At 48.0% G+C, this 18,875-nt stretch overlaps 1 pseudogene; it reads right to left on the reverse strand.

The window, feature by feature from the left end:
- Window positions 1-16,850: 16,850 nt before the first annotated feature.
- On the reverse strand, window positions 16,851-18,647 carry LOC116902919 (annotated as a pseudogene).
- Between the last annotated feature and the right edge of the window lie 228 nt (window positions 18,648-18,875).

An 18,875-nucleotide genomic window follows, 5' to 3' on the forward strand; every position in this document is an offset into this window, starting at 1 on the left:
AGGCTGTCCCTGGACAGCTCGGGCCTGAGGCATGGGTCCTGGTCAGTATCAGCAGACACCGTGGTGTGGTGAAGAAAGGCAGAGGCTCCAGGCCAGCCCCATTTGGCCTGCCCCCAACCTCCATGGTCTTAAGTAACTACAGGACCCTTCTTCCTAAGTTCTTCCGGAATATAGGTAGAAAGCTTCCTAGGAGCCCTGCTCCCCGGCAGCCTGGGTCTTTCCCACTCTACCTGGAGGTCTGAGGCCCTAGCCCCAGAGAGCAGAGAGGCCCCAGCCAGGGGAGCATTAAGGGGGTGTAGAACGGATGGTTTCTGCTTCGCAGCAAGGACCAGCTCAGGTGGGTCCTGTCTCTGGCATTTCCTGAAGGGGGTCAAGGAAGAGCTGTTTACCTGCTGAGAGCTCATTAGCAGAGGCTGCCTGGAGATGCCCGCTGGTCCAGCTCAGCACCTGCACAGGGAGGAGAACAGAACGAAGGGAGAAGATAACTTGGCTCCAGGGCAAACCGCAGAGAAGGACCCGAGGACACACAGGCGGTGAGACTTGGAGAGCATCTTTGTAAGAAAGATGTCTATGCTGCCTTCCTGTTAGGGACATTCATTCTCAGGAGGAAAAGGAGCAGAGTCCTCTCCCACCCTGCCCAGCAGGTGGGCTTCCCGTTCTGGATGCTCACTTTGGGAGAGAGAGCTCCAAATGGAGGGGGGCCCCAGGACCACAGGCGTCTCATTGTGGGCTTGCTATCCTGCACAGGCTGGAGAACTGAAGGAGATCCAGCTGCTCCCGACTCTGCATGGTCCATCACAGCATGTCCCTGGGGAAATCTCTGGACCCTGCCTCCCTCACCTGGCTGCAGCTTGTGCCAAAAGAAACGGGAGGGAGGGGACAAGGAAGGGAAAGGATGCACATTCTCCTGATGGCTTTGCTCTGAGCCATGCGGGCTTGGAATTAAGGCCACCAGGCAGACTGGGAAGGGCTGCAGTGGGAAATGAATGTGGCAGCCCCTGCCTCTCTCACACGGACCTTACCCCTGAGGATGCTCTCTCTTTGACATTGGCCATGTCTTCCCCTCATTGTTCCAAGGCTTCTCTAGATTCTTTATTTCTCATGGTCATTTGCCCGGTGTTTGCTACAAGCTTGCACAGTGCCGCCGGCTTCCCGTGTGGGGTTGTCCTTGCTCCCACACAAGGAAATGAGGATCCAGCTCAAGGGAAAAAATCTCTTGGGATCCTTCAGAGCTCTTATCTCATTCATCAGCACGCTGTCGGCTCTTCAGAACCTGCTCCATCAGTGGGTCTCCACCTCGGGGGTCACAGAGCAGATAATTCTTCGAGTCAGATATTTACATTGCAGTTCATAACAGTAGCCAGATTATAGTTATGAAGTGGCAACGAAATAATTTTGTGGTTGGAGGTCGCCACAACATGAGGAGCTAACTATTAAAGAGTCACGGCGTTAGGAAGGTTGAAAACCACTGTTCTGAGCCACTTCTTTAAAACATAACCTATAACCTCCTCACAAGGTCTTGGTTTGCACAAAGCAGCCAGAGCGACCCTTTAAAGACAAAGGTCAAAGCTAGGGAGAGCAGTTGGTGGAGGACTTGCTTAACGTGCGTGTGTGAGGCGCTGGGGTTTGAACTTCTGCAGTATTGAAACTGGGTGGGTGGAGCACACCCGTGACCCTAGTAAGGGAGGGAGGTGGGAGGAGAGGAGCCTCAAGGTGACCTTCGGGTACAGAGAGAGTTCAGGGTCGGGTTGGGATACATAAGACCCTTCCTCAAAAACAAAACAAAAAGGAAAAGCCAGTTAGCCAACCACCCACCCCTGCTCCCTTTCACTTCACCTTCTAGCCACCTGCTAGACACAATGGCTTCCTTGTTTGCTCTGACAGTGCCTACTGAGTCCCGGTCTCGACTCTTGCACATGCCGTTCCTTTACCTGGATGCTCTTCTCCTGCGTAGCCTGGGTCTGGCTCCTCCCTAGGTGTCTTCTCAAAGTGAGACTTCCTTGAAGAAGCTGTGCAGGCCGATGTGTGTTAACTGAGACCCCATGCGTCTACCGATGTGGTCACTATATTTAATGTGTCTCCGAGGACAGTTTTAAAGACGAGATTAACATTTGCATTAATAGGCCAAGTAAAGCAATTGCCTAATATGAGCGGGCCTCATGCAATTCTCAGAGGAGTGTGGAGAGGTGGGGGGAGCAAGGGAGGGAGAGAAGGAGGGAGGGGAGACAGAGGGAGGGAGAAAGAGAGAGTGTGTGGTCTTCTATAAAGAACCTATGTCAAGGAGTGGACTGATGTTTAATCGTTCCACATATTTGGCTCTCAGAGTGTTAGTGAGGGAGTTGTGGAGAATAAGATATGTAGGGGACAAAGGCTCAGGGGACAAGGCCAGGACACCATTGTCCTAAACAAAGTCATTGTGCAAATGAAAGAAAGCTGTGCTCCCATGCCTAGCAGCCCTGTACAAGAACTAGGGGAACAGGACCCCACAAGCTTGTCCTTCAGTGACAACTGTGACTTCCTTCTCTCCAGGAACCTATCAGAGAAGTCCCCAGTCCTGCCTCCAAAAACTGCTTGGATTTCTACCTCCTGCTTCCAGCCCCAGCCATCAGCCCCCCTACCCTGACAGTGGCTCTATACCCTCCAGAAATAAGCTGTGTTCCCTACTAAGATCCTCACCTCCCCAGCTCCCTCCTGAGCCCCGACAAACATAAAAGCATGCGCTAGCAGGAGGAAAGGGGTCCCCAGCACCCCAGTTCTGCTCCAGCTTCTTCCACACTGGCCAAGCCATTCATTTCTTTCCTTAAGCCTCTCCCAAAGATCAGGAGAAGTAAGAAAAAGCAAGACGATCCAGTATTTATGACCTAGCAAGGCAGGATATGGGGAGGCTGGATCCGGCTATGCTCCAACATCCAACCATATCTTCCTGATTCTTCTGCCTGGTACCCTCTCTCAGGCAGAAGCAATCCCACCAGAACACTGTCCTCTCTTCAGTCCATCCCCCATCCCCTCGTCATCTCCATTTCCCCCAGAAACTCCTATCACCATCCCCCCCTCTTTTCTTGGTCCAAGCCTTCCCTTGTTGCTTCATCAACCCGACCTCCTTCTAGCAACTCTCCTTGGCTCCCTTAATCCTTTCCCCAGAATCCTAGCCCCAGTGATGTTCATTCACCACCCACTTGGTAATCATCACCCGAGTGTGCTTGCATTTGCCATGCCTTGTGCTGAATACAGTAGCTGGAAAAAAAAAAACAAGCCCTCACAGCCTGCCTGGGGCTTCCAGATGAGAAGGCTAGTGTGGAAATTTCTCCCTGGTTGCCATGATCGCCTCCAACAAAGCACCCTATAGGCATCTAAGCAATCTTGGCTGGAGCTGGGCCACCCTCCCATGCTGCTCAACTCCTGCATCACTAGTGATGGGGTAAGGCTGGTGTTATAGGTTAATGGTGGAGGACAAACCTGGGGCTGGAGGAACCCAGGAAGCGGAGACTCTCCAAGATGGATGGGATGAAGGAGGGAAGTCTGGAAAGCTTCTCCAAAGAGGTCATATTTAGGCAGTATGGGAAAGTTTGAGGGAGGTGGAGAGCGAATGAAAGACACAAAGCATCAAAACACAGAGAGGCAGAGGAGAGAAAGGCTTCCACCAAAGCTTGGTTGTTCCGGCCAGTGGATAGGTTTGTAGATCCTCCAGTGGGCCATGGGCCATCTCTGAAGGGTTCTGAGCAGGAAATGGAAGCGGGACAGGCTGGAGGTAGGAGGTAGCATTACAATAGTTTGATGAGCAGCAATGGGGTACTGATTTGCTTAGGGGGGAGGGGGAGACTGGGTTGCAGCAAACATTAGATATAACAGAAAGAAAGGAAAAGGGGTAGGTGGGGAGGGAGTCCCAGTGAAGAGGGAAGGGAGACTGCCCCAAGAGGAGATAAGGTGGCTAGATCATATACCATATGCAGTCCAGTTCATTAAGGAGAGGTTAAGGACCCAGGACGCACAAGGATAAGCACTGTCCTCGAGGTGGAGGATCTGTTAATGAGGACGGCACCTGAAGGGTAAAAATGACACGAGGCAGAGATAGACGCTGGAGCAGGGAGGGAGGTGCGCAGTTTGAGGGGCAGAGGTCACTGTGTTGTGAACACCTCCTCTCTTCTAGGATGATTTCCTCAGCACTGTCCCCCAACCGAAGATGCCAAGGTTGACCAAGACATTGAGGAAGGCTGCAGCTCTGCCCTAGGAAAGTCCTCATAGTCGTGGCGGCTTAGCTCTCTCAAGGCTGAGCCCAAGGGTTCCACTCCCAGCTCTAAACAGTATGTGAGTGACCTTGGGTGACTCTGTGCTTCTCGAGCAAAGCGCCGGCCACACACACTTAACTATTATAACACAGGGATGCTGCTTCTGCCTTCCAAGGGGAAGGCTCTCCATCCTCAAGTGTGTCCGCTGTGGCAGGAGCTGTCACTGCTGCCCCTGCCACGGTGGCAGCTCTATTTTCTTACTCCTTATTTAAAAAGTCTCAAGGTCAAACTGCTAAATGCCTTCTGAGGCTCTCCGTTTGTCCCTGGCCACCCTCCCCTCTCCCCCTGTGCCCTGCCCTGAGGAAAACCTGGTGCCCTTGTGATCTCAGGGACGAGTGGCCTCCTACCAGTCCACTCCACAGAGCCCTTGCTTCTCCAATCCCCCAAATTTAAATGCAAATCTGCTTTTCTTCCTCCACCACCTAAGAAATGCTTAAGTGGCTCCTTGCCACTCTTAAAAGTAATTCCCGTCCAATCACCTGCCTTCAGCCCACGCATCTTCTGTGTCAATCTTCTCCTCTCCCAGGATGCTCCAGCCTTATTGGCATGCCTCCAGCTCCTCAAACACTTCAAGCTCGCCTCGGGGTCTTTGCCCTTGTTGTCCCCTCTTCAGGGAACGGTGTCCCTCCTACTTCCGTGGTTAACTCAGGCACAGCCTGCAGCGAGGGAGCTTAATTATCACTCCCTCTAAGGGACCTTCCTGGGGCACCCGAATTAAACTGACCCTGTTAGTCCACAGCTGAGTTTCCTGTGCTTCCTCCCCGCGCCCACATCCCCACTTGCAAATATATATGCATGGCTGTGATTCCTTTGTTGGTGGACTTAATGTTTGTCTGTCCCGCAGGACCAGCTCCCTGAGGATAGAAGCCTCGCCTGTCTTATTAGCAGCTATACACCCAGCACTCATAATTAGTGTTGACTAGGGATGAGAGGGAAGGTGGATTGAACAAGGAAGGCAGGAAGCAAAGAAGAAATAAGAAGGGTGGTCTGTACTATCCAAAGAAGACCCTCAAAATGATGGGGCTGGTGACAACATCCTAAACAGAAGGACTTTGACCAGGCTAAGAGAAGCCTGATGGTGGGCTTATGTTTACCAGAAAAGCAGATCTCTAACACATTTTTTAGGGGAGGGCTAACCAGGCCTGGGTCACAGTGCTTCAGTGCCTCTGTCCTTGGTCCTGTTTGATGTCCTTGACGCTCCCTTAATTCTGTCCCCTAAAGGTCAGCTACCTCCTGAGGGCATGTAGTTCCTGGTCAATCTGAACAGTCTGTATCAGCTCCAAGGATCACCACCCCGCTGACTGTCATATACAATCTACTTTCTTTTCTGCCATTTTGCTTCTCCCCACCCCCTCCTCCAGAGATAGCCTTTGCAATGTGGCCTCCGATAAACCTCTCTGTCCGTGAAGTGGTCCAGCTCAGTGAGTTCACTCTACTGAGTCAGACAGCAGGATCTCTGGGTTGAGGGTCCGAGACTATTCTAAGATTCAGGTGGGCAGAAAAGGTGCTTGACCAGCGTCTGTAGGGGGATTTATCCTGAACTGCCCATCCTTCACCACCAAGGACGAAACTCCAAGCTCACAGATGGGTGCTTTCTGGTTTTTACCTCCTGAGAAGTAAAAGGCTGAAGGAAGGGGGTCAGGCAGAGGGAGACCAAGGAGTACCAGAAATATGGCCAAGAGAGAACAGCCAAAGAAAGTCACTGTCAACACAGACAGGCCAGTAGACATCAGGCAGGACGGAGAGCAGAGATACTGAGGCATGGTGACCCAGACCTCCGTGTCTTAACCAAGTGAGGGATGCTGGTCTGGGAATAAGGGAGAACCCTGTCTCGGTTTGTTTTATGAGCCTCACTGCTGCCAATGGAGAGAAGGGTCCTTCTTGGCTCTTGTAAGAGTGAATGGGTTCTACAAGCAACCATTGGCTGGAAAGCTCTCTCTTTAAGGGCCACACTTTCCTGTTGTAATTGCAATTAAATGCAAATGACCCTCCCTTCCGGGAGAGTTCTGGGAGAGGGTTCTGCTGATAGGCAAACATTATTCCTTTGTTCCATGACAGGGGTGTGGTTCTGTTCCCACCTAAAGTTTTGTTGAAGTTTGGTAGATGTGTTGGGGTTGGCCGAGATCCATGCTTTCTCTCCAGGCTGGGTGTGCTCTAGAGAGTCAGATTATAAAGCCTCTGGGCCCCATCCCCGCCTTCCACACACGCATCCACTTGCACTCTCTCCCCTGCCTGGAGAAGCATGTAGCCCTCACCAGAAATGGAAAAGATGGTCACATCTCGCTCTTGACCTTGTAGAGCTGCAAGCCAAAGTCAATGGATCTTATAAACGATCTATTTTCAGACTTTCTGTTACAGCAACAAAAATCGGACAAGACACTGTGTGATTTCATATTGTGATTCCGTCACCTGGTGGGTGACTCATCTTTCGTCACTTTAGCTTCATTTCTCTTGATTTGTCGTCTGCCTGGCAACAAGTTGTCCCTTGTAATTTTCTCTGCTGAGTATTTATTTTCCTTAGTTCACGTTAAAATAGAAATATTTCTTACTTGAGCATTCCTTGCTAATTTATAGGCCGGTATTTATATTCTTTTTTTTTTAATCAGCTCAGTAATAATATTTTCCAGACCTATTACAAGTTCTCATTGTCTTCACGGTTTCATTAGCCATAAAAATGAAACTAAATAGAGTAACAGTTGTTTAATTTAACATATGAATCTTATCCTTGTTCTGAAAATAATTTAGATAAAAATAACGCCGGTGTATACTGAATGGTGATGAATTGAGACAGGGCCATTTATAGAATTCCATTCTATTAGAGTTCCTTTCTTTCTGATGATAATGAAAACCCAGCCCCCCCTCCCCATTTCCCATTCCCCCTACTTAAACTCTTCAGGAAATTGTAATGTGAAGTAGGGGAAGGGCCTGTCAGCCCCCACTGGGGCTTTCCACCTCTAAAGGGGAGTAAGAGCATTTTCTCCTGGATGTCTTGAGCCCCACGGATCTGACATCAAGAAAAAGACCTTTCCAGAAGGTCAGGTGTTTCCTCACTGCAAGTACAGATGAGGCCTCTGAGGCACCCTTGGAGCTTGGAGGTGAGAAGGACACCAAGCCTGAACAAACAGATGGTGACCATATTGTACCCCATTAGTGGTCCTGGGGATTGTGCTACTAGGTGGTCCTCAGAGATGTCAGACATCCCTGATGTCTGGCATTGGACAAGCAGCCCAAAGCTGGTTTTAACAGATGCAAACAGAGCGGGAGACCCAGAGGTGGGAGCAGAGGGCTTGAGTAGGTTTTACAGCTCTATTAGGAAGGAGCACTCTCCAGAGGAGTTCTCTGCCTAGGCTATGCTCCCTGTATTAGTTAATATTCTGATGGCTGGGACAAAACACACCCCCAAAGCAGCTTATGGGTCATCAATGTATCTCATCAGATACAGGCACTTGCCTCCAAATCCTCCCTAAAATCTGCATGATGGAAGGAGAGAACTGACTTCTGAGAGTTGTCCTCTGATCTCTCCGGGCACGGGATGCTCGTGTATGCACACGCACACAATCTGTAAATGTAAAAAATTGTCATGCAACCCAAGGAAGGAAGGAAAGGTTTAGGGGTGCAGTCCATGATGGTAGGTAAGGAAGGGCAGCAGAAGCCTGAGGTGACTGGACACACTGAGTCTGCAGTCAAAAGGCAGGGGGAGAAGAAGGCTAACATTAGTTCACTTTCTCCTTTTTATCCCGTCTAGCACCCCGGTCCATGGAGTAAGGCCACCATAATTAGGGTTGATCTTCCCATCAGTTAACCCAATCTAGAAACCACCTTGCATGCATCTCCAGTTGCTTTCCTCTTAAGTGATTCTACAACCTAAGAAGTGGCAGTATTAACCACCACACTCTCCACACACAGCGACTTCATCCTAAGCTGGTGGACAGTCCTCCGATGACCACCATAGCTTCCTGGGCTGTGGTTCCTATCACAGTAGCAGGCAGGTGCTGGACAAGAATGTCAGGACACAGAAATTCCATCTTGACTATCTCCTATCTTAATCCTAGGACATTCATCCACTTCAGGTCTTTTCTCTGTGAGTAAGCCAGGATCTAGACCAGCAAGCACATCCTGGGTCCCCAGATAGGAAGCCATGATTCTGACTCTACAGAGGTTTTATTTAGACTTGAGGACCAACACAACAAGTTTGTATAGAACACTGAAGATAATCTCTCTGTGACCACTCCCTGCCCCCCCTTCTCCCTTCTTACTCTGATCACCACCTCTTCTTTAGATCTGTCTTCTCTCTTCTGACCCTACCTATGTCTCTATTCCTACTTCACTCAAACTAGCTCCCAGCAAACTTGACTTTCTTTTAAGGATGATAAAGCCAAGGAAGGAAATAGCAGCAAGAAAAGCTAAGGGAAAAGTGTTTTACACCCAGTTCCCATCCAAAGACTAGAGAATGGGAAGACCAGAGCTGTCTGGGAGGGACACTGAATGCAAACAAGACCAGTGTGTACCAGCCCTTTGCTGAACGTCAAGGCACCATGGTATCATAACTGTAGCACCAGGGGAAGAAACATGAACACACAGATGTGGTGCAGAGGGTCTGTTTGGCATCAGGAAAAATCTTGACTGAGTCAGAGCAGAGCCCCTGAAAGCTGGAGCTGGGCTTGCACTGCCCGACACTAGCTAACAGTGCAGGACTCGTCTTCCTGACTTTCTCCTGTTGAGGGTAACAGATGATGCAGGACCATGACTGCCGAGAGAAGGGAACCACACAAGGAGAAGAAGGCAGTTTTGCCTTAGACTTTCCAGGTGCCTGAGATCAGGGTGCAGAGCCAAGGGCTTGGTGAAAACTGGAGGATCCAGATAGCTTGTAGGGATGAATTCTCCTCATCCCCATTCTTATGTAAATTCTAGATCTCCCAAGATCTCTAGATGTGACAACCTTTGGAGATAAGGCCTTTAAGACAAATGATTAGGTTAAAATAAAGTTATTGATGGGGGCACTATTCCAATATGTGGTGTTTTTAAAATTAAGTATTTTTTGTATATTTTTACGTAACATGATACCATGTTACATAAGGATGCTTTCACACCACTATGTATTATACATTGAGTATGACCCCTCAAGTCTCTCTCCTCCCCTTTCTCACGTAATCCGTGTTCTCTGTGTGTGTCCGTGTGCACATGCCAGAGGCTGGTGTTAAGTGTCTTCTCTCACTTTCCACCTTACATTTATTTATTTATTTATTTATTTATTTATTTATTTATTTATTTACAGGGATTCCCTGTGTAGCCCCTGGATGTTCTGGAACTCACTCTATAGACCAAGCTGGCCTTGAGCTCACAGAGACCTGCCCACCACTGATTCCCAAGTGCTGGGGTTAAAGGTGTGTACCACCACTCCTGGCTAAGCCCTGCTGCTGTGATCTGAGAACTGAACAGGGTTGCCAAGGTCATACAGGGGCTGAGGTAAGTTTCCAACCCAGCAGGGTAGTGAGACCCCAGGAAATACTTGGAGCAAGCATTCAGGAGCCACCCTAGAAAGGCCTGGCCTTTGGAGCAACAGCTTTATGCTTAGGGTAATGTCATGCATACTGTGGGGTCATAGGAAAGAGGAGATACTCAGCCTGCGGGGTCAGTGGCTCTCAGAGCAAACTTTGATACATTTTAAAGGAAGAAAATATAAAATATATTTGCTATAGTACACCACTCACAATGTCCAGAAGATCATGACAATACTTTAGAGATGCGAGGAAATGGGAAAATGTGGCCTATGGCTAAGAATGATCAAGTTACAATTGTAAAAGGGAAACAAGCCCTCAAAGTAAGAGAGACGTTAGAACTAGTGAAGACAGACATTTTAGCAGCTCTTAAAAAGTTTCTGGGTTTACAAGAGGAAGACATATGCTTGAGTGCTCACAGGAATTTCCACAGAAAAGATGGCGACTGTAAACGAGACCCGGTGGGGCCAGGAAGATGCCTCATGGGATAAGGTTTTTCTCCACTACGCCTGACAACCAGAGTTCAACCTCTAGGACACCACCGCCCTGCTCTCTCTCTCTCTCTCTCTCTCTCTCTCTCTCTCTCTCTCTCTCTCACACACACACACACACACACACACACACACACAAAACAAGCAAATAAATAAATACGCTTATTTTGGGAAAGGGGGCTGGGTCAGATATAGTGGGGCATGTCTTTAATCCCAGCACTCAGAAGGCAGAGGCAAGCCGATCGCCAAGTTCAAGGCCCGCCTGGTCTATAGGATGAGTTCCAGAACAGCCAGGGCTACACAGAGAAACCCTGTCCACAAAAGAAAAGAAGGAAAGAAGGGAGGGAAGGAGAGAGGGAAGGAAGGAAGGAAGGAGGGAGGAGGGAGGGAGGGAGGGGCATGGGGCCTCGAGATGACTCAGCATTCTAAACTAAACTAAATCTTTGTCCCCCAAAATTCCAAGGGGCAGACCAGGGACGCCTTAACACTACAGACTACAGGAGAGGACAGTGAGGAGGAGGAGGCAAGAAAACATCTTCCCATTGCTCACAGAAAACAAACACCTCTGCCCGTAAATACCTGTTAGCTCCATAGTATGCATCTACTGGAAATATCTTTCAAAAACAAAGGATTAAACGTTCATAAGTGTAAAATCTGAGAGAGTTCGTCGCTAGCAGCTATCTGTTATGACCATTGATAAAGGGAGTTCTTCACGTTGAATAAAAATGACATCAGAGAGACACTGGGATCCTACAGGAAGAGGAGGGAACGCCTGACGTTAGAAGCATGGGTAATTTTAAAAGGCTATTACTTTTCCTTCATTACTTGTTTTAAAGACAACTATTAAAGTAACATTGTTGGATATACAGAATATATAGATGTCAAATATATGGTGGTGAAGAGATACCCCAGTAGTTGAGAGCACTTACTGATCCCCCAGAACCTGGGTTTGGTTTCCAAAACAACCACCAGTAACTATACTTCCGGGGGCCCGATATCCTCTTATGACTTGCAGTAACGCATCAGTGCACATAAATTCATGAAGTAAAACATGTGTGCAAATAAATAAAACTTAGAAGAAGTCAAACATACGGCAATATTAGCAAAATGGGTCAAGAACAACAATGTGTCCCCAGTAAACACTCTTTCTAGAAAGCAGACCATAACAAGGGGCTGATTTGATTTTTTTTTTTAAGGATTTATTTATTTTATTTATATGAGTACACTGTCACTATCTTCCGACACCAGAAGAGGGCATTGGATCCCATTGCAGATGGTTGTGAGCCACCATGTGGTTGCTGGGAACTGAACTCAGGACCTCTGGAAGAGCAGCAGTCGGTGCTCTCAACCGATGAGCCATCTCTCCAGTCCCCCCCACCCCCCGCCACTTGACTGTTAAGGAATCGAGTTCTAATTGCTACCATGCTCTGATAGCTGTATTACCATGAGAACTCTTAAGAACATTATGGTAAGTGGACTGGGCCAGGCACAGAAACACTGTGTTCTGCTGGATTCAAACTGTGCGAGGCTATTTAACAGGTGAAAATGCGGAGAAGTCCCCAAGAAGGCCTAGTTCATAAAAAGATACAAAGACATTTGTGATGATTAGTTTCCGTTAACCTGACACACACTGGAGTCATAAGAGAGGACGGAACCTCAACTGAGGGAATGCTAGCACCAGGCTGGCACGTGGCCATGTCCTGGGGGTTTGGCCTTGATTGCTGATGGATACGAGAGGGCTCAGCGCCCTGTGAATGATGCCATCCCTGGGCAAGTGGTCACGGGAGGTTTCAGAAAGGCAGCTGACCAGTAAGTCGTGTTCACTCATTCACAGCCGCAGCCTCAGTTCCTGTCTTGAGCTCTCTCTGGTCCTGGCTTCCTTTCATGATGAACTGTTTCCTCCGTGTTGGCCTCGGTCTGTGTTTATCACAGCAGCAGGTAGGCCGACAAGGAGAAGGTGGAGTAAAACTATCACCAGTGCTATGGGTTCATGTTGAGCACACAAATACTAAATATATCAAACCGGACAAGTCGATTTTACTGTGTATAAAGTATACCTCAGTAAAGCCAACCCCAAAAAACTAGATAAATATATAAGGAACATAGAATACCCAAACGAAAGGTAGATAAAGTACTGTAGGATCCCAGTACTCCAGGACTTAGAGCCCTACTGGGAGCAGTGTCCACGCGCAGGGAGGGACCATGCTCTAGAGAGGAGGACGAAAAAGCCCTTCCTCTCAGCCCCGCACCATGGTGCCATCCTCCTAACTGTGTCAAAGCCCCTCTCCCCTGCTCCTGCAAGCGCCTGGTGGCCACTCGGCTCTGCCCACGGTGGCCTGCTTATGGTTCATCAGACTCATGGCTTGCTGGGCCTTTCGCTGTTGTTTCCACTGTGGGGGAATGCTCTTCTTTTGGCCCTGGCTTACTTTTTTTTTTTTTTTTTTTTTTTTGGCTCAGTTTTTGCTCACTTCTCAATTTCTCAACAAGTGTCCACGGCTACCTAGTATTTAACATACAAGCTGCTCTCTTTTTAGGGCCTCTCAAACGTTACCTGGCTTTATGTCTGTATTTCTCACTTTTTGTTTTGCTAAATTATTTCGTGCTGGGTTTTTCTTTCCCCCCTTTTTGAAACAGGGCCAGCCTCTGTAGGCTGACCTTGGCTACAACCTGACAGCCTTGCCTCTGCCTCCCATGTGCCTGTTCGACCAGCTCAGGGTTTGCTTATTTCTGAGGTCTAGGTACTGTCTGTGTCTGTTGTTGGAAGCAAGCTCACGAGAAGAGAGATGAATAGGGCCTTTCCGCATCTTTTGCCCAGTGTTCTTTGGGGATTTTATTCGTAGAAGGCCTTCGGCTGTGAACTGCACTTGGTGGCCTTTGACTATGAACTGCACATGGTGGCCTTTGACTATGACCTGCACTTGGCCTTTGTTGGTTTAATGGATTGTTGACGTTTCCTTCCTGTTTGTGGCGTATTTTCCCTTCTTCTTGTGATTCATTTGAAACAGAGGTTCGCCTCTTTTGTTTTGAGACAAGGATTCACTATGCAGCTCTAGCTGTCCTGGAACTCGATATAGACATGGTCCTGCTTCGAAATCACAGAGATCTGCCTGAGCCTGCCCCTTCCTCTGCCTCCTGAACGCTGGGGTTAAAGACTCGCCCACCACACCCAGCACAGGCCTTTGCTTTAAACACGGTTTTTCTGTGTGTGTCTGGTTTAGAGAACCATCTGTTATCTTCTAAAACTTGTCTAGTTCTGTCTTTAAAATAAAATATTGGATATAACTGGAATTGAGTTTTGGAAGGGTGGGAGGTAGGACAGGAATTTCATTTTTTTCCTCTCGATAGATAACCAGTTCCTCCCGTTTACTGCATAGTTCCATCTGACTCAGCAGACGGGCTCTACCCCTCCTTGTCAAGGATCCAGTTCCCACGTAGCCAGTTCCCCGTCCTGTCTGTTCGCACCCTGTACCGTGCTGTGGTAGTCATGGCAATACTAAAATGCTTGGTGATTTCTGGTAGGCCAGATCTTCCAAGTTCATTTTCTATGATGGGCTTAAAAGCTTTTATCCAAAACACACATCATTTCTGCCTTTAGAATAAGACACATGGGTACTTGCGGAAATAGATGGATACAGTGATTATTAAGAACTCAGAAATCAGGTTGTCCAACAGTAGACGCTCTGAGTTGAACTTAAGTTTAGGTTTCTGAAAGACCGTATGGTTCTGTCCCTGCTAACAGCAGTTATCGCCTGAGGCTGGCGAGACCATGGCGGCCTCCTAGGGTTTTCTTTGTCTTTATCTCTGTTTCCCAAATTTTCTACCATGAGCGTCCATTATTTGTCATGAGGGAGAGAAGAACTTTGTGATTATTTTTAGGTAATGATGTGTAACTATGAAAGGGAAATAGGAAAGTGCTGTGAACGCTCCAAACCCCCCTGTCCCTGCTCTTTTGAAATAAAGAAATGGTGACAGTTAGGAGTGACAGATATGCTGACTGTCCTGGTCCTGATCATTACACAATGTATGCATACATCAAAAAAGAAAAATCATACTGCATCCACAAACGTTGTTCAATTATGTGTCTCTCAAAAATAACATACAACTGCGCCCTGGAGATCGCTCACCAGATAAGAGAGGATGAGTTGTAAACAATATAAACTTAAGAACTTGAGTTCAGATCCCCATAAAATGCAGATGAGATGCTGCCTGTACCTCAGAGCTGCAGGGGCGGAGAGGAGAGGATCACTGGAGCTTGCTGCCCCTGCCCCAAGGAAAGAAAAGCCCAGTGGAGGGGGTGAGGTGGTCAGGCAGCTGGGGTGGGGGATTGGGTAGAGCAAGGGAGGCCTGAACCTTCCCGAGTTTCCTGGGAGAACAAGAGAAAAGCCCAAGAGAAAGCACAAGGAGAAGCTAGCTTGGGGGCCAGAGAACTTGGAAAATTGGTATTTGGAGATGATTGGAGGGCAGGGGATAGGAGGGAGAATGTGGTCTCTTAGAGCATTTAAATTAAAGTCGCAGGGTCTGGAGACTTGGGCTCTGGGAGCACTAGAGTGGGAAGTTAGAGAGGAGAGTTGCCTGGTAATCAAAAAGGTAGGGTTAGAAGGAAATGACAGCGGCTGGGAGCTAGAGCAAGAAGGAGGAAGAGGGGGGTTGGGGATTTAGCTCAGTGGTAGGTAGCAAGCGCAAGGCCCTGGGTTCAGTCCGCAGCTCAGGAAAAAAAAAAAAAAAAAAAGGAAGAGGGAGAGGAGGATGATAGGAGATAGGAAAGGAAAGAGAGGGAAGTAGAAGGAAGAAAAGGGGAAGTAGGAGGAGGAAGGAGAGGATGGGAAATATCTTGGGGTGGGGAGAGAAGCAGGGCAAAAAGAAGGAGAGTGCTTTCCGTGAGGAGGTTTTGGGGGGTGACCCGTGCACTGGACCCCAAAGGAGCAGTCCAAGGAGGCCAGGAGGCAGCAGAGACTGAGGAAGAGCATAAAGCAGACAGAACTGAAACCCGGGAGAATGTTTTATCTAGAAGCTTCTAATCAAAGGACAGAGGCAGAAAGATTGTCAGCAGCAGTGGAGGAAAATGAGACTTGCACGGAGCATTCGTGCACAGGCTGTGGAGAGGAACAAGGTCACGGAGATAACCTCAGAGGAAGTAAGCAAAAGGAAAGGCCCCAAACTGCTCTCCCATGTGTCCCCCGAGTGCCCCCCAGCTTCCCAAGAGCAAGCAGGGGCTCACGCATCCACTGGCGACCCCACTCCTCCTCTGACTCCCAGTAGAGCGCCCTTGCTGGAGTTCCAGCGGAACTTCCCAACTCCATCCACGTTTTTTAACCGTCAAGAAGTGTCAGAGCGTGGACACCGTTACATAAGTGATCTAGCTGAAACCAGGATGCACTCTATTTGTTTTGTGACAGGGCAAAAATGGAAACTTTTGCCTCAAGGCAGAAATATCAAACAAAGACAGAATAAGAAAGCCTCCTCAGGAGAGACCTGCAAGTCATTCATGTCCCTACTGCTCCTTGCCGGTTCCTGAAACCTCTGTACCCACCTGGCCTCAGCGTCTGTCTTCCACACTCACCCATCGAAACCCTCACCTGGCCCTTCAGTCCTGCTCTACACTCAGAGCTCAATCAGGAAACATATGACACAAGTCTGCAAAACGATGCAAACAAACAAACAAACAAACAAAAAATGATCTTGTGCCTGGGCTCAAAGCAACATGTACCTGAAATCCCAGCATACTGGAGACCAAGGCAGGTGGGTCACCCCAAGTTCTAGGCCAACCTTGTCTGCATAGTAAGTTCTGGGGCCACACAATGAGACCCTGTTTCAAAAACCCAAACCAAAACAGAACCAATGACTGAGCAAGGGTTGAGGGTGTGGCTCTGTGGAAGAGCGTTTGCCATCACGGGGAAATGCCAGCAAATCAAAGGAAGTAACAGAAGACCTCTCTCAGGACTACAGATAGAGCTCAGTTGGAGCACTCATCTGGCATGTGTTGGCACATGCCTGTGATTCCAGGACTCAGGAAACAGAGGCCGGGAGATCAGAAGTTCAAGGTCATCCTCAGGAGTATAACAGGTTCAAGGGCAACCTGAGTTAGCAAAATAAATAAACAAACAAATGAATAAAAATAAATAAACAAAAATAAAATAAATAGTAAAAAATAAACAAATAAATGTAATAAAACAAAAATAACTCAACATAAATAAATGAAAAATAAAAATAAATAAAATAAATAAATAAGTAAATAAATAAAAGTGATAAAACGAAACTACCCCAACATGAGCCCAAGCGGCCCCACTTCTCCAATTCCAATTCCAACCGTGACTTGCCTGTAATTTTCCCTCCGATCCGAAGACAACTTTGACCCGAGTGGGCCCCGAAGTCTCCAACTGTAACCTGCTCCAGCATCTGCTTCTCCTGGGGGTCCAGTCCATGTGACCGCACTACCTTTCCCCTTCACACCATGAGTCTCATGCCACAGGCTGCCCCTTGTCCTCTTCAGGTCCACTCTGCTGTCATATGCTGGTTCCATTGACACCCCAAAGCCCCTTTCCTTCACTCCCCCAAGTCCTTCCTCTGCTCTCTCTCCTCGCCTTCTCGGCTAAGCTTTCGACAACATTCATATGCAAACATTAATGGGGACAGAAATAAAGCATCACAAACAGAAGGCAGCAGGAGAATAATAAAAATAAAAACAGACATGACCACAGGAAGCTTGTTCCCAGAATGTGGCGTCTATGAGTGTCAGGAGACACACTGACACCGTCCATCTCAGAAATAGAGGAAAACGGGACAGTCGTCTGAGAGAGCCCCCAAGACACTGGAGAAAGATCATCTCTAGAAATCCGAGCATAAGTTAAAGTCAGATAAAGAACAAATCTAATCGGGAGCCAAGCTTGTTTCTTATTAAATAGGTTATCTATCCAGGGACGCACACGAGATACATACTTTTTTAAAATTTGAATTGAGCTGAAAACTAGGCATATTGTAAAGATTCCTAGTGTATACGGAAAATGTGTTCCTAGCAGACTTGTTTGAGCATAAGCCAAACAGACGAGAAGCGCTGTCCCATAACACTCGGGGCCCTTGATTGAAGCAACCACAGAGCACTGCTTTATTTGGAAGCTCTAGTCGATGTGATCAGTAAAGAGAGGGGGAAAAAAGCGATTTCATTATTCAACCGGGAGAGCTAAAAACCAGACTGTCTCCATCGAAGCTTGAGGATCAAGAGAAAATTAGACCGATTGTCGAATTGGAAAAAGTAGGTAGTTTCAAAGGAAATATTGAAAAATTTTATTAAGAACAGCCAGCTAGAAATCATAAAGGGAAAATACAAAATTTCACTCTGGCTATCAAGCAAAACGTACAATGTCAGGAGGGGACAGGCGAAGGACACAGCTCACGTGCTGGGCACTGGGTAGTGGGAGCATAGTGCGGTGAGTAGAAAAATAACTACAAAGCCAGGAAGAAACCCAATCAGTGTGCCACTTCCCAAAAGGAAAAGTTCATATTTTGGTGGGGTTTTGTTTGTTTGTTTGCTTGCTTGCTTTTTTACTGTGTGATAGTTCTTTATTTCAGCATTTAAGAGAAAGAAAGATGGAGAGAAGGTAAAGTGTTCAGGCTTTAGCTTTTGCTGGGGGAAGGTCATCGAGACCCTAAGGAATGGCCAGATGCACAAGCCGGGATTCCGTGGCAGGCAGGCAGTGACTGCTCCGGTAGCCCTTCTCAGAGAGCATGAGGATCTGATCTGTCCACAAGAATGAGTGTCACTCTCCAGTTTGCAAGGGATGGTTGAACAGGGAAACACTGTGCACGCCCCACGGTCAGCACTGTAGGTCTTTAAGAAGGCCTTTGCTTAGCAGGGCTGACTACGCCAGAGAACCAGGAAGCTGCAGGCGCTGATGCGCAAATTTCCGTTCCTTAGGCGGCCGGCGATGAGAAACTCCTCGCTGCAGTTTTGGAACTTGTAGACATATCCACAGAGGCTCTGCATGGCTGGGGTGTAGGCAAACCGGAAATCTGCCGCGTTTCCCACAGCGTCGAATCCTTTGAGCATCTTAGCCATCTTGATCTCATAATGCTGGTATAAGGTGGTCTCGATGACTTCTGGGGAACCCATGAATTTAGCCCTTCTAACCAGGTCCGAGTTGCAGAAAGCTGTCTGTGGGTGGGGTGGGGCACAGCTCCAGGCCTTACCGGAAGCTGTCAATGATAGCAATAAGAGGAAGCCAAAGGCCACAGATGCAAAGGGCGCCATCGTGGTATCCGCTGGTATCTGCTCTGGCGTGTCTCTAGGAGTCCCCATCTGCAGTGATGAAGCTCACAGTTTTGCAACAATTTGAGCCAGGCCTTGTTTTAAGCAGGAGTCCATATTGTAAAGGTGTTCGTCTTCCCCCCACTCATCTACACACTCTAGCACGGGAATGAACACCTCCACTGAGATTTGAGTGGAGTCTTATTTAAGAACTCTGCCATTATCCGGACAAGGATGACTGAGGGAATTCATAAAACTCTAAGGAAAAAAGGCTGAATGGGAGCCTGGCACGCTTGTCACATCGAATATGAGAACATATATATCTTAAGCCCATAGTAATTGCCGCAGTAAGGTCTCA

This window comes from Rattus rattus, chromosome 6 (assembly GCF_011064425.1).
Source record: "Rattus rattus isolate New Zealand chromosome 6, Rrattus_CSIRO_v1, whole genome shotgun sequence".
Classification (NCBI taxonomy): Eukaryota; Metazoa; Chordata; class Mammalia; order Rodentia; family Muridae; genus Rattus; species Rattus rattus.